Source organism: Giraffa tippelskirchi, chromosome X (genome assembly GCF_054371585.1).
Source record: "Giraffa tippelskirchi isolate mGirTip1 chromosome X, T2T-mGirTip1v1.2.pri, whole genome shotgun sequence".
Classification (NCBI taxonomy): domain Eukaryota; kingdom Metazoa; phylum Chordata; class Mammalia; order Artiodactyla; family Giraffidae; genus Giraffa; species Giraffa tippelskirchi.
The window spans coordinates 111684-123768 of NC_137289.1; the positions used below are offsets into that span (position 1 = coordinate 111684).

Below are 12085 nucleotides of genomic sequence, written 5' to 3' on the forward strand. Positions count from 1 at the left end.
AGACCTTTGCTGAATTAATGTTTCTAAGCAAGTGCTTTTCTCCAATGGAGAAATGAGGCAGACCTTTATGTTCCAAAGCAACATCATTTCAAAAGTCATGATTTTTTATGAAGATAGTTAAACCACCTGGAAATCTAAATACTGAAATGATTTTCCCTAGTGTCCAGTGATAACATTGACGGTGGAGGGGGTGGTGCTTATTCTGGGTGGTTTTACTCAGCATTGCCCTGTATGTTCATAGGGTCCAAATGTCCTGAAAGACAAGAATATGCCAGACCCAGAATTTTGAAATTTGCTTTCATCTCTTTCCATATTAGTTCCCAGCTATCTGGTTTGCTCTCTGATTGTCATATGTTATTCCAGAAGGATGGAATTATCATGATTTACTCAACGTTTCCCCCTGATTTACAATCTACCAGTTTTTCACAATGACAAACAATGCAGTATTTAGTACTGTAGTTGATTCTGCCTTGCTCACATATACAAGAATTTGCCTATGAGAGATTCCCAAAATGGGTCAAAGGATATGAGCATTTTAAAATGTAATAGAAAGTGCCAATCAAATGTCCAGAAAGATTTTGCAGTCACTCTGATACTGTATAAAGCTCTTTGTTTTGGCTTCTCTGGAGGACCAGTGGTTAAGAATCTACCTGCCAATGCAGGGCACATGGGTTCGATCCCTGGGCCAGGAAGATCCCACAAGCCTGGTGCAACTAAACCCTTGTGCCACATCTACTGAGCTCACCCCGATCTAGAGTCTGTGCTCCTCAACAAGAGAAGCCTCGGCAATGAGAAGCCTGAGCACAGCAAGTAGAGAGTAGCCTGGGATGGCTGCTAGCACAGAAAACCTGCACAAAGTTAACAAGAGGCAGCACAGCCAAAAATAAACAAATAATTTTCATAAAAAACATTTTTAAAAACAATCCTTGTTTCCACTATAGCCTTCTAGAACACTGACAATTTCAGTTAATTATGTTCATCCTACACTAAGATCTGCTCTTGTCCTACAGAGCCAATCTTATACTAACGCTTATATATGGAATTTAGTAAATTGGTAAAGATAACCCTGTATGCGAGACAGCAAAAGAGACACAGATGTATAGAACTGTACTTTGGATGCTATGGGAGAGGGCGAGGGTGGGATGATATGGGAGAATGGCACTGAAGCATGTAAATCATCATTTGTGAAACGAATCGCCAGTCCAGGTTCGATGTATGATACAGGGTGCTCGGGGCTGGTGCACCGGGATGACCCAGAGGGATGGGATGGGGAGGGAGGTGGGAGGGGGGTTCTGGAAGGGGAACACATGTACACCCGTGGCGGATTCATGTCAATGTATGGCAAAACCAATACAATATTGTAAAGTAAAAAATAGATAAATTTAAATTTAAAAAAAAGTTAAACCCAAAACGATCAAACTGTTTCCAAGCATCTTAACATGATTTCAGAATAAAGCTCAAGAATAGGAATAGAAAAATACCAAGCATGCAAGGGAAATTTGATAATGCTTGGCATCCAATGTAAACTTACCAGGAGACAAAGAAGCAGGAAACTCCAATCCATTATAACAGAAGTCTGTGTGTCGTTGTTCAGTCGCTCAGTCGAGTCTAACTCTCTGCGACCCCACAGACTGCTTCTCGCCGGGCTTCCCTGTCCTTTACCATCTCCCAGAACCTCCTCAAACTCATGTCCATTGAGATGTGATGCCATCTAACCGTCTCGTCTTCTTTATTCCCTTCTCCTCTTGCCTTCAATCTCTCCCAGCATCAGGGTCTTTGGCAATGAGTCAGCTCTTCCTGTCAGGTGGACAAAGTGTTGGAGATTTCATTTTAACAGAAATCAGTCAAAATGCATCAATTGGAAAGGAAGAAATAAATGTGAATTTGTTTACAGACAAAATGATTGTTTATGTAGGACGGTCAATGGGATCTACAACAGAGCTATTACAATTAATTAATGAGTTTAGCGTGGTTTCAGGATACAAGGATACTCTTGAGAGTGCTTTGGACTGCAAGATCAAACCAGTCAATCCTAAAGGAAATCAGTCCCGAATTTTCATTGGAAGGACTGATGCTGAAGCTGAAGCTTCAACACTTCGGCCAGCAGATGTGAAAATCTGACTTACTGGAAAAGACACTGATGTTGGGAGAGACTGAAGGCAAAAGGAGAGTGCGAGGACAGAGGATGAGAGGGTCTGACAGCATAACTCACTCAATGGACATGAACTTGAGCAAAGTCCAGGAGACAGTGGGGACACAGAACCTGGTTTGCTACAGTCCATGGGGTTGCAAAGAGTTGGACACAAGTTAGAGACTGAACAACAACAACAACGTCTGGTATTATATCTTAATCTATAAATGTAACCATAAAACTGACAAAATATTCCAAAATCAATACTGAATGGAAGTACACAACTTTCTTATTCTCCCACTTCTTACATTGTCTTCACATATGTTGTGCTCCTTGAATATCTGGATCTCAGAACCTCCCCTCCAACCGGAAGTTGATTGCAGTATTATGAAGTGAACAAGCTAAAAATAAGTCAGAGACAGCACAGTAACTCAGTTTTATTTTCTGAAGTTACCAATCCCTAACAAACTATGTGGACCCTGAGCCCCCAAACAGCAGCACAGGCACAAGTGAAGCCCAATCAAAGTATTGCAGAAAGCAACGCCCTCGGGAACGACATTTGAGGCCAGGGCACATAGGCTAGGTTTAACTCCCTCTTCCGTGCTTAAGCTTAGCAAATACAGGGCGCAAAACTGCTGCAAGGACTGCATCACCAGGGAAAGATGCTCCAGACAGAAGGCGACGAATGTCTGGAGCAGGGCATGGTCTTCAGCAGTCAATCGGCTAAAAGGCAGGGAAAATGAATTTCAAGTTCCCGCCAAGAAGGAGGAAGAGGAGCACGTCCTCCCTCCGTCCCCGCACACCGACAAGCCCAGAGCACCACACTTCTCCTCTAGGCTTAACCCTCCATTATGGCTCTTCCTGGGCCGAGACTGGCCACCGCCCAGCACCCACCACTCCTTCCCAGCCCCGGCACCCTTTAGAACTGGCAAAACCAACATGTGGCCATTAACGTAGAGCTCCCTCTGAACCGGCCCTCGCAGTTGAGTACATTGAGTCAGGAAGTGGCGGGCATTCTAGGCTTCCTCGTGTTATGAGAACGGCAGAGTGAGGCTGCTGGTGGAGGTACAGTTAAGGCACCATCCACACTAGTCATTTTGCCTGTACATCAGGCTCCCTGCTCACGGAGACCCCCTTCCTCCCACAAGGCTGCCACCGGACACTCTGGACATCACCAGCCGACCCTGTGGATCCCTTCAGGTTGCTTTTCTTCACCACCATCCCCTGGCAGCAGACCACCCCTGACCCATACTCTCCAGCACCCCAGAGTACCCTCCTCCTACACTTCAGGCCCCACTGCCTGCAACCCCTCAAACCACCCCTAGCCCACCCCCCGACCCCTGCAGCCACCTGGCCCACTGGAGCTCCTGGAATAGGATACAACTGGAAGACTCGGTAACTCAGAACTCTGGCCCCAGGTGCAGCGTCTCCACCAGGCCCTGGTGTGTGGGGTGCCCCTGGGATCTGCGGAATGGCACCGGCTGTGCCACCTGAGTCTCCTGCAGCACTGGGGCCTCTGGGATTAGCCTGGTCGCTGTAGCTGCCAGGGACTCCAAGACTGACGGCGTCACCCGGGCCAGCTGGGTCGCCAAGGCCATCATGACCACCAGCACCACCTGGCACACCTTGGCCGCCACTTGCTGTGCCCGCTGCAAAGGCCTTGGCACCTGCGTCTTCATCGGCTGCCCTGGTGGCTCCTCCACCGTGTGCCTCGGACTCCATATTGAATCCCCTCCCACTCCCTCAGTGTCAGGAAAGACTGAACCCTCCCTACAGATCCCAGCCCTGTAGTGTGACCTGCATCTCAGCAAGGGCAGAGCGCCTGCACAAACAAACCCTAGTCGTGCCTCTTGATTGATTACCACCGACAATGGGCACCCCCCCGCTGAAGCTTCCTGCATTGTGCGCCATGTCGCCCCAATGCGCCTGTGCAGACGCACACCCACCTGGTCTGGGCCCTCTAAGTCAGCGCAGCCTCAGGCCCGGAAACCTGGTAAACAGCTTTGCCATGAGGCCGCTGGGTGGTGCTCCACCCTTTATTGTGGCGGCAGCTCCTCAGTGCGCATGCTCAAACAGACCCCGCCTCACTCCTCAGGGCACGTGACTCTTTCCAGTCCAAGCCAGCAAACCCCAAGTGAGCCCTGGTCCCTGTGCACCCCCATGCCTGTGCTACTGCCAACCTGGCCACACTCACAGGTGACCATCCTGCTGAGCGCAAGTCCTTGTCATTGACTTCTGGAAGGGAGTCGGGTACTCCTGTGTCAGGGCCGGTCTGTCCCTCTGGTGTCCCACACGTAGCTCATGTGCCTGTATGTGCATCTGTGTTCGTGAGCGCATCGGCAGGTACATGCACATGGGTGTGTGAGCATGCGTATCCGTGTGTGTGCTCGAGAGAGAGAGTCTGTGCACAAAGGCCTACCCTTTTGCGTGTGTCTGGGTTTATGTGAGAGAGCCCGTGCCCAGCTGCATACACATAAGCGTGTGCATGTGTGTGTGTGTGTGTGAGAGACAGTGCATGCACAGGTGCATGCACATGGCCATGTGACCATGCATATCTGTGTGTGTTCCTTGGAAGAGTGCCGTTACACAGGTGCCTGCCCACTGGCGTGTGCATGGGTGTATTTGAGAGAGAGAGCACTTGCACAGATGCATGCACATAGGTGTGTGCATGTGTCTGGGTGTGGAGGTGCTTGCACCTGGGCATGTATGTGTGGGTGCGAGAGAGTGTGTGGTCAGGTGCATGCACATGGGTGTGTCCCTGTGTGCATGTCTGTGCCTCAAAGAGAGCACGGCTGAGATGCATTCCCATGGGCATAATTGTGTGTGTTTGTGCTTGCAAGGTGCCTTCACATGGGAGTGGGGTGGCCTGGTCCTGGAGGCATGATACCTGGGATGCGGAGCCTGCTGTGCCTGCTCACCTGGCGAGGGAAGCGGGGACTGCTGTTGGACTCACTGGGGATGGCATGGAGCTGGGCTGCTTGAGGCTCCAGACACACAGACTGCAGGGACTCCAGGCTGTCGGCTTGCCCGGGGCCCCTCAGAAGCACCCGAGTAACCAGCTCGACTCAAGAACTGGGGGAAGGGCAATGTTCCCCTGGACCCCGCCCAGTCTCTTGCCCTCTCCGGCCCCTGATCCCCACCCCCTGGCTGGAAAGTCCTCTCAGCCCTCAAATCCAAGGCCAGCAGCCTTCCCCCACCCCCAGTGCAGGGAGAGGGGCCCCTGCAGTGGCTGCCCAAGGGTGGGGCATCCCTGTCCCGCCTTCCCACCCACCCAGTTTCTCCTAAGTCAGACAGGCTGGGACCTGGGACCTTTTGCTGTAGTGCTGCAGCGCTTGCACCTGGACAAATGTCTCCTCAAGCAACCAAATACAAAGAAACTATAAGGGGCTAAAAATAACTGTGTGCACAGTGCAGTTGGGGCAAAATCTGGACAAAAAGATACAAAGAGACCAAAAAGCTTAATTTTCACTTTTGAAGAGCTGGGAGAAAAACAGGATGCCCCCTGCACACAATACCACCAAAGAGGTGGGCAAACCACCTAAGCCACCCCTCTGGCCTGATCTCCAGACACACCCGTACCCTCACCCCATATAATGGGAACAAGGTGGGAACAAGCTTGCCCCACCTTGGTGAGTGAGAAAGCAAGGGAACCTGTTTTTGCTCCCTCCTATTGCAGCAGGGGCATCAATAAAACCTTGCCTGAATTTCTCTGGCCTCTAGTCAATTTCTATTGATTTAGGAGTCCAAGAACCCTGGTCAGAAAATTACATATCCACTCACTTCCACCTATAGAAATGTTGAACCCTTTTGTTTTCAGCCTTCCAATGACAACCACTGTGGGGAAACAGAGTACTGGGGTACGATGAAGTTTTCCTCTGGTCTCATCACAGGTAGGCAGACTAGAATTTTCTGTTAAGATTACCCCAAATCTAAGCCCTACACTTTGTTGACCTCTTTATCAAAATTGCCTTTGGATAGTTAAAAGTTGGCCCTCATTACAAAAATCTTATAAAAGCTTATGCCTTTCAGTCTCAAATCTTGCCCATGAAACCTTTTCCTGAGTGAATACAAACCTTTGGACTAAGACCTGTTTGTTGCCCCATCCACTTAAGCCTTTATTTAAGGTGCCTCATTATGTCTTCCTCCACAGCATTATGCCTTTGCTGAATCATAATTACAGCAAAATAAATTACTTATTATTATGCAGTTGATGTGATGGGCCTAGAAGAAGGAGGCTGGAACAAAGCCTTTTGAAGGACTACAATTCCCCATTTAATAGGTTTTATTGCTATTAAGAATTAGCACACAATGGTTTCTACAACAGGATGAATTACATAAATGCTAATGTCAACATCAGACATCATTTAGAAGAGATATGGAGAAGCATTTTCTGTTTGTAAATGTCAAATCCATTTCTCATCCATCAGGTAATAATTTTTCAATTTTCTTTTCACAAATATAGTACATTGTCTGTGCTACTGTAGTCATAATTGATTTCACAGTTATGAAACCATGGGAAGCCAAAGGACCTTCATTGTAAGGCAGAACTTGAAAATGTGAATAACATACCACTTCCCTCAAGAACCACAAGATCAATACACGACTGCAGCAGACAGAGCTGAACCTTGCATTTACTACATAATCTTGGCTTTGGAAGAGTGCCAGATGGCAGTGAAGTAGGTCTTAAGTGACCATCAAGGGCTCAAATGGGTTGCTTAGTAAAAAAAAAAAAAAAAAACATGGTGCCTTCAATTAAATGTCAAAGACAATTACATAGGAACCATCAGAGAGCTTCAGAAGTAAGACAGAAAGATTATATTTCACTAACCTAACACTCCCATTATGAAACTTCCCATCTTTTGGCGTTTTGGCAGAAACTTAGTTGCTCCAGGAAGGCATGATGTTCTACATTCATGGAAAGGCACAATCAAAGGGCTTTGGAGTAAATGTCAGTTTCCAAATAATATGTGGGTGATTTAAGGTCATGGAAGTGTGAAATGGCAAGACTCTTCTTTTGATCTCTCAGCCAACACCTAGAACTCTTGAAATTCTTGAACCTGGCCATTGTCCTTATGGTAAAAATAAAATATACCAACAACCATGTCCCTTTACTGCAGAACTGATGAATCCTTTCTAGTGTTTTCACTGGCTCCGTTTTCACCCTTTCCCCTAGTCCCACCGATCATCAATTATTGGTGAAATGCCTCGAAGCTATGACAGACTCAGGCTTCAGTCTTCAGCCATCAGGCTGGGATCTCCTGGTAGTTTGGAAGACCCAGCTGTTAGCCCTCTGAATTCATTCTTGAAGTATTGGACTACAGCCAACATAATCTGTGTTTATAACTAGACCAGCTAAGGAGATTTTATTTATGTGCAACCCAGAGGTTGGTCCACCACCTTCAGAGAAACTAAGAAGTGGGTTCCTACCATGACCAGTCCAGGACTTAAGAAGAAAGGCAAGTCTGTGTTTGGCATTCCTTTGTCCATCCTTTAGGGACTCCCATCTTTTGTATCCTAGGCCTAGTTACCTGAGGAATCACCTTGGATGATTAAGGCATAGTGCCCAAACTTCCTCAAGGGAATGCTATACCAATGAGATATTAATAAGCATGCGTGAACAACACACTCACTGACAAGAATGTTTGGGAAATTATAATGTGCTATATCCTTCCATGGGAGGTGTGTACACTGCCAGTTAGCACTAAACACTTGAAGAAGCCTTGCCATTACAAGTCTCAGCTTTTCTTGCCTTTATTTGACCATGGAACACTTCCTTTCATGTCCTGGCTGATAATGTATTGTGAAACTATGATTCCCTGGAGTTCAGCTATAGATTAAGAGCAACCTCCCAAAGGTCATGCAAGCATTTTGATACCACTTGGAAATTTTGTGGGAGTAAGGCCTTTCGAGCAGATTTATGATTTCATATAACTCATCTGTGCAGAATTGCAACTTCCTTTATGTCTCTGTAACACAGGTCAACCTGCTTGTGAGTCTGCATTTCCGCTGAGGAGCAAATTACTAAACCTTGCCCCTTTAAGATGACTCAGCTTCTTCTGGTTGAAAACTTCATCTCTTGTGGGTAATTAATGACTCATTTGCTTTTGCATTTCAACTCAGTCCGTTCAAAGTTCAATACCAGGGCTTTCTTCCACTCTCAAGAACTTTCTTCTGCATCCCTCATCATCATCTCTTCCCCTTTTCTCTTCTCTTCCCCTTCTCTTCCATTTCTCTTGCTGGTCTTCCACCTCCTCTTGAGGACTGTGCTGTTTTACCAGAAGCAACCTCCTTCTACAGATAAATACTTTACCTGTATTGCATATTGCATGCCAGAGCAGAGTGTGTCACTGTGAGCCCACCATACCCTTCAGAAGCATGTGGAGAAATCATGTTAATTAAAATTTGTTTTCCTCATGGAAAAAGAATAACAGAGCTAAAATAACAGAGAGTGGTTGGCTGGACACTCATTAATCCACGTAGCTGGAAGAAGTAAATAAACATCTTTTCCAAATGTGCTTTAATATGGGAAATGGAGCAAAACACAGCACATTGAATATTTTCATGGCTATCAGCCATAATGCCACGCCATTGCAGGGGAGTTGAGAAAAACATCATTTCTAATTGTTTTTCATTTTCTCATAGGCGGCTTTGATCCAATTTATTTATAAAGCTGGTGAAAAGCCCCATACATCTACGATGACTGCAGATTGAACAGTATGGAAGGTAGCTGTGATTTTGGTATAATGACAAGTTAAATTAGCCCACAGGAATCTGTCATTTATATGATGCACTGACTTCATTATTCTCTAAAATGCCTGCTCTTTGTGATCATATCTATTTTATGTTCCATGCGGTTGTTCACAAAGTAAGTTGACAAATGTGACATCTAAAAAAAAAATCTATTTAAGGGAACTGATTTTTTTTTCACAGGCCAACTATCCCAGCAGGCATGGAACCTATGTCTCTCATTACCTTTCTCATAATCAGGGGAGCGAGCCAAACCTCCGTCCTCAAGTGGGGAGGAAGCAGCCAGCGCAGTTGGACACTCTTTTATTTTTTCTAAAACATATTCCCTCTTTCAACAGATACATTTTATCAAGTAAAATCTAAGAGAACATAACAATAAAAACGCACTATCAATAAACTGCTTCTATCTACAAAATTCCACAGGCTGTATGCATTTCTGGAGCCGGGATGTTTTTGCCTCGGCAAAGCGGTGCAGTTATGGGAGGATGTCCAATGTTTGAAGCAGCACATGAACTGAGGGTGCCGAGAAAGTGAGCCTCACAGGGCCTCCCGTTTCCCCCCACCCTCCCCGGGTGGGTGTCTCACCTGCTTAACCGCATATTAGACAAGGATCCCAGAGACTGGGATCTTCACTATCCATCAGAAAAACAAAGACTCAAAACCGACCTTCTGAACAAGGTTCCTCTCTAGAAGAATGTTGAAATGTTCTTCTAAAAGTTCTGAAGCCTGAGCTGGGTCTGGTCAGGGGCATGGTTAATGACCAAGACTTCAGGCGCAGAGTGTGCTAGATGGGAACCCATGCCAGCTCTAGGACTGCCTGGCTGTGGGAACCTGGGAGAGTGATTTCACCTCAGTTTTGTCATCTGTAGAGTGAAGATGAGAAGAGTTCATTGATTTGAGGCCATATTTAGGTAAGAAACACAAAGTCTTTGGCACTTAGGAATATCTCAACGTGTTAGCTAGCGGATGGAGGTAGAGAGTAGCAAAGAAACCCTCAAATCTTATATATGAGTCCTTAATAAACTCGAGTTCAAGGCTGCTTTGGGATTGTTTAGAACTAATAGAAATGTGAGTACCTCTGAAGACAGGCCTGGGCCCCTTCCTGACTGAGTGGGCAGCCCAGACTTACACATCCAAGAGGATAAAGAACCCAAGTGACCGGATGGCCTTGCTTTTACTGTCTCTGAGCAGCTATATTCATTTTGGACCTGCAGTCCATGCATGGGTTTGTTCAGGAAGCTTAACACTTCTTGAGTTTGATTGTAAAATCCATGTTGACTTTTCTCCAGAGAAGGCCTTTAGAGTTCATCATATTTCTCAACCTACAAAGGGGTTGAGAAGGGCTGCTCTAATCTCTTGAAGAATTTTTGCTTCCTCCCTAGAGACTTTCTTTTGGGGCTTCCCTGATAGCTCAGTTGGTAAAGCATGTGCCTGCAATGCAGGAGACCCTGGTTCTATTCCTGGGCTGGGAAGATCTGCTGGAGAAGGGATAAGCTACCCATGCCAGTATTCTTGGGCTTCCCTGGTGGCTCAGTGGGTAAAGAATCTGCCTGCAATGTGGGACACCCGGGTTCAATCCCTGGGTTGGGAAGGGCCCCAGGAGAAGGGAAAGGCTACCCACTCCAGTATTCTGGCCTGGAGAATTCCATGGACTGCAGTCCATGGGGTCGCAGTGTCGGACACGACTGAGCAACTTTCACTTTCACACTAGAGACTTTCTTTGGAGATTCAGATACCTTCGCTATTCTCTATTTCCAGCTACAATGCTGTCTGTTGAAGCCTAGACCTATCCCCCACTTTTCCCCGTACTGTTTGTTCTCTTGACATCAACCTCACCCCCATTTCCAACCTGCCTCCTCACAAACCTCTCTCCAAGGCAGCATTTTATCCAACCACCCTTACTCTGCTCCTGGGGCTCTGGCCAACTGCTCTCTGCTCCCCCATCTTGTTCAAACTGATGGGGACCTACTAGGATTCCTTTCCTGTGGATCATGGCTTGGGCAATCTCCATTGGGAAAATAGTTGGCCTTTTTGGGGTTCAAGAAAGCCTTGTGGTGTTGGCTCACCCCTGTGGGCGTGTAATTACATGGCCTTATTCCCAGAGCCCCAGAAAAGGCTTTTGATAATGGAAGATATTCTCCCACAGCTTCATGCCTAAGATTTTGTACTGAGAGAAAAATCTATTTTAGCTGGAGATTCTGATCCGCATGGAAATGTATGTGGAACAAGAAGGGTTCTCACTCACCCACACTGTAGTTTAATGAAGGGTCTGAGGGTGGGTTTGGGGAGGATACTGAGCCCACAAATAGGGAAGTAGATGGATCCTCAGGGTTGTAGGGACGGGGAGTAGGGGGAGGTAACTGAACAGAAACTTCTGCTCTTCTACTTATTCACAGGGTCCCTTTAAGGCCTTGTTATCCTCATAAGCATATTGTCATCATGAGAGCTTCCTGCTTTGTCCCCTCATTTTATCCCTGGCAGTGAAGGGTAGGGGGAGAGCAAGGGGCATCTGATGAACATGCAGCACTAGCTGCTTGGCTGAGAATGTGGGAAAGGAGGGGGGGATGAATTCATGCCCACTGAGCACTTGCTATCTACCAGTTACCAAGAATGTCCACATCACATCAGCATTGGTTGTTGGAGAGGGACAGAAATAAGCCACCGAGCAGAGCCAGAAGAAACGACTCAGAACCAGCCACAAGTCAAAAATCAAGCTCACTCAGCCATTCTGTCCTCTTCGCTGGTGTCTCCCGTTTGACAGATGAAGAAACTGAGAATCGGGGTAAGTGACTCCCCCAAGATCACACAGCTAGTTTATGGTAGAGCTGAGTTTGGGTTCTCTTCTGTCTGAGAGAAGTCACACACCCTTCTTGTGCCAACACGGCAGATGTCTGACTTTGCTTGGGTACATCTATGAGGTGGGTGTCATGTGTTAAGCTAACCATACATATATTTCCAGAAGAACTCAAATAAGAAATTTGGGACATACACAACGGGATAGTGATTCTTCCTTGGAATCTGCCAATATAGAAAAAAAAAGGAAAAGAAGAAAATCAGGAAAGAGAAAGAAACCAAGGTAGCTGAAAGGCACACTTTCTGGAGAAATCAAAAGATAATGATATTCTAGCTCGAAATTTATCTTATTGAGGAAGACTCAATCAATGGAAAGAGACAGATGGGATAATTTAAAGTTCAACTTTCCTTCTT

General features: G+C 46.4%; 1 long non-coding RNA gene across 1 annotated transcript in view; it reads right to left on the reverse strand.

Annotated features, from left to right (window-relative positions):
- The window catches only part of LOC145537054 (uncharacterized), a 28494-nt gene extending 23314 nt beyond the window's left edge, over positions 1–5180 (reverse strand). The window contains exons 1-2 of the long non-coding RNA XR_014076151.1: positions 5050–5180; positions 1532–1797 (exon numbers count right to left, since the gene is read on the reverse strand). This is a non-coding gene — a long non-coding RNA (uncharacterized LOC145537054). The remainder of the gene's footprint in view (positions 1–1531; positions 1798–5049) is intronic.
- Between the last annotated feature and the right edge of the window lie 6905 nt (positions 5181–12085).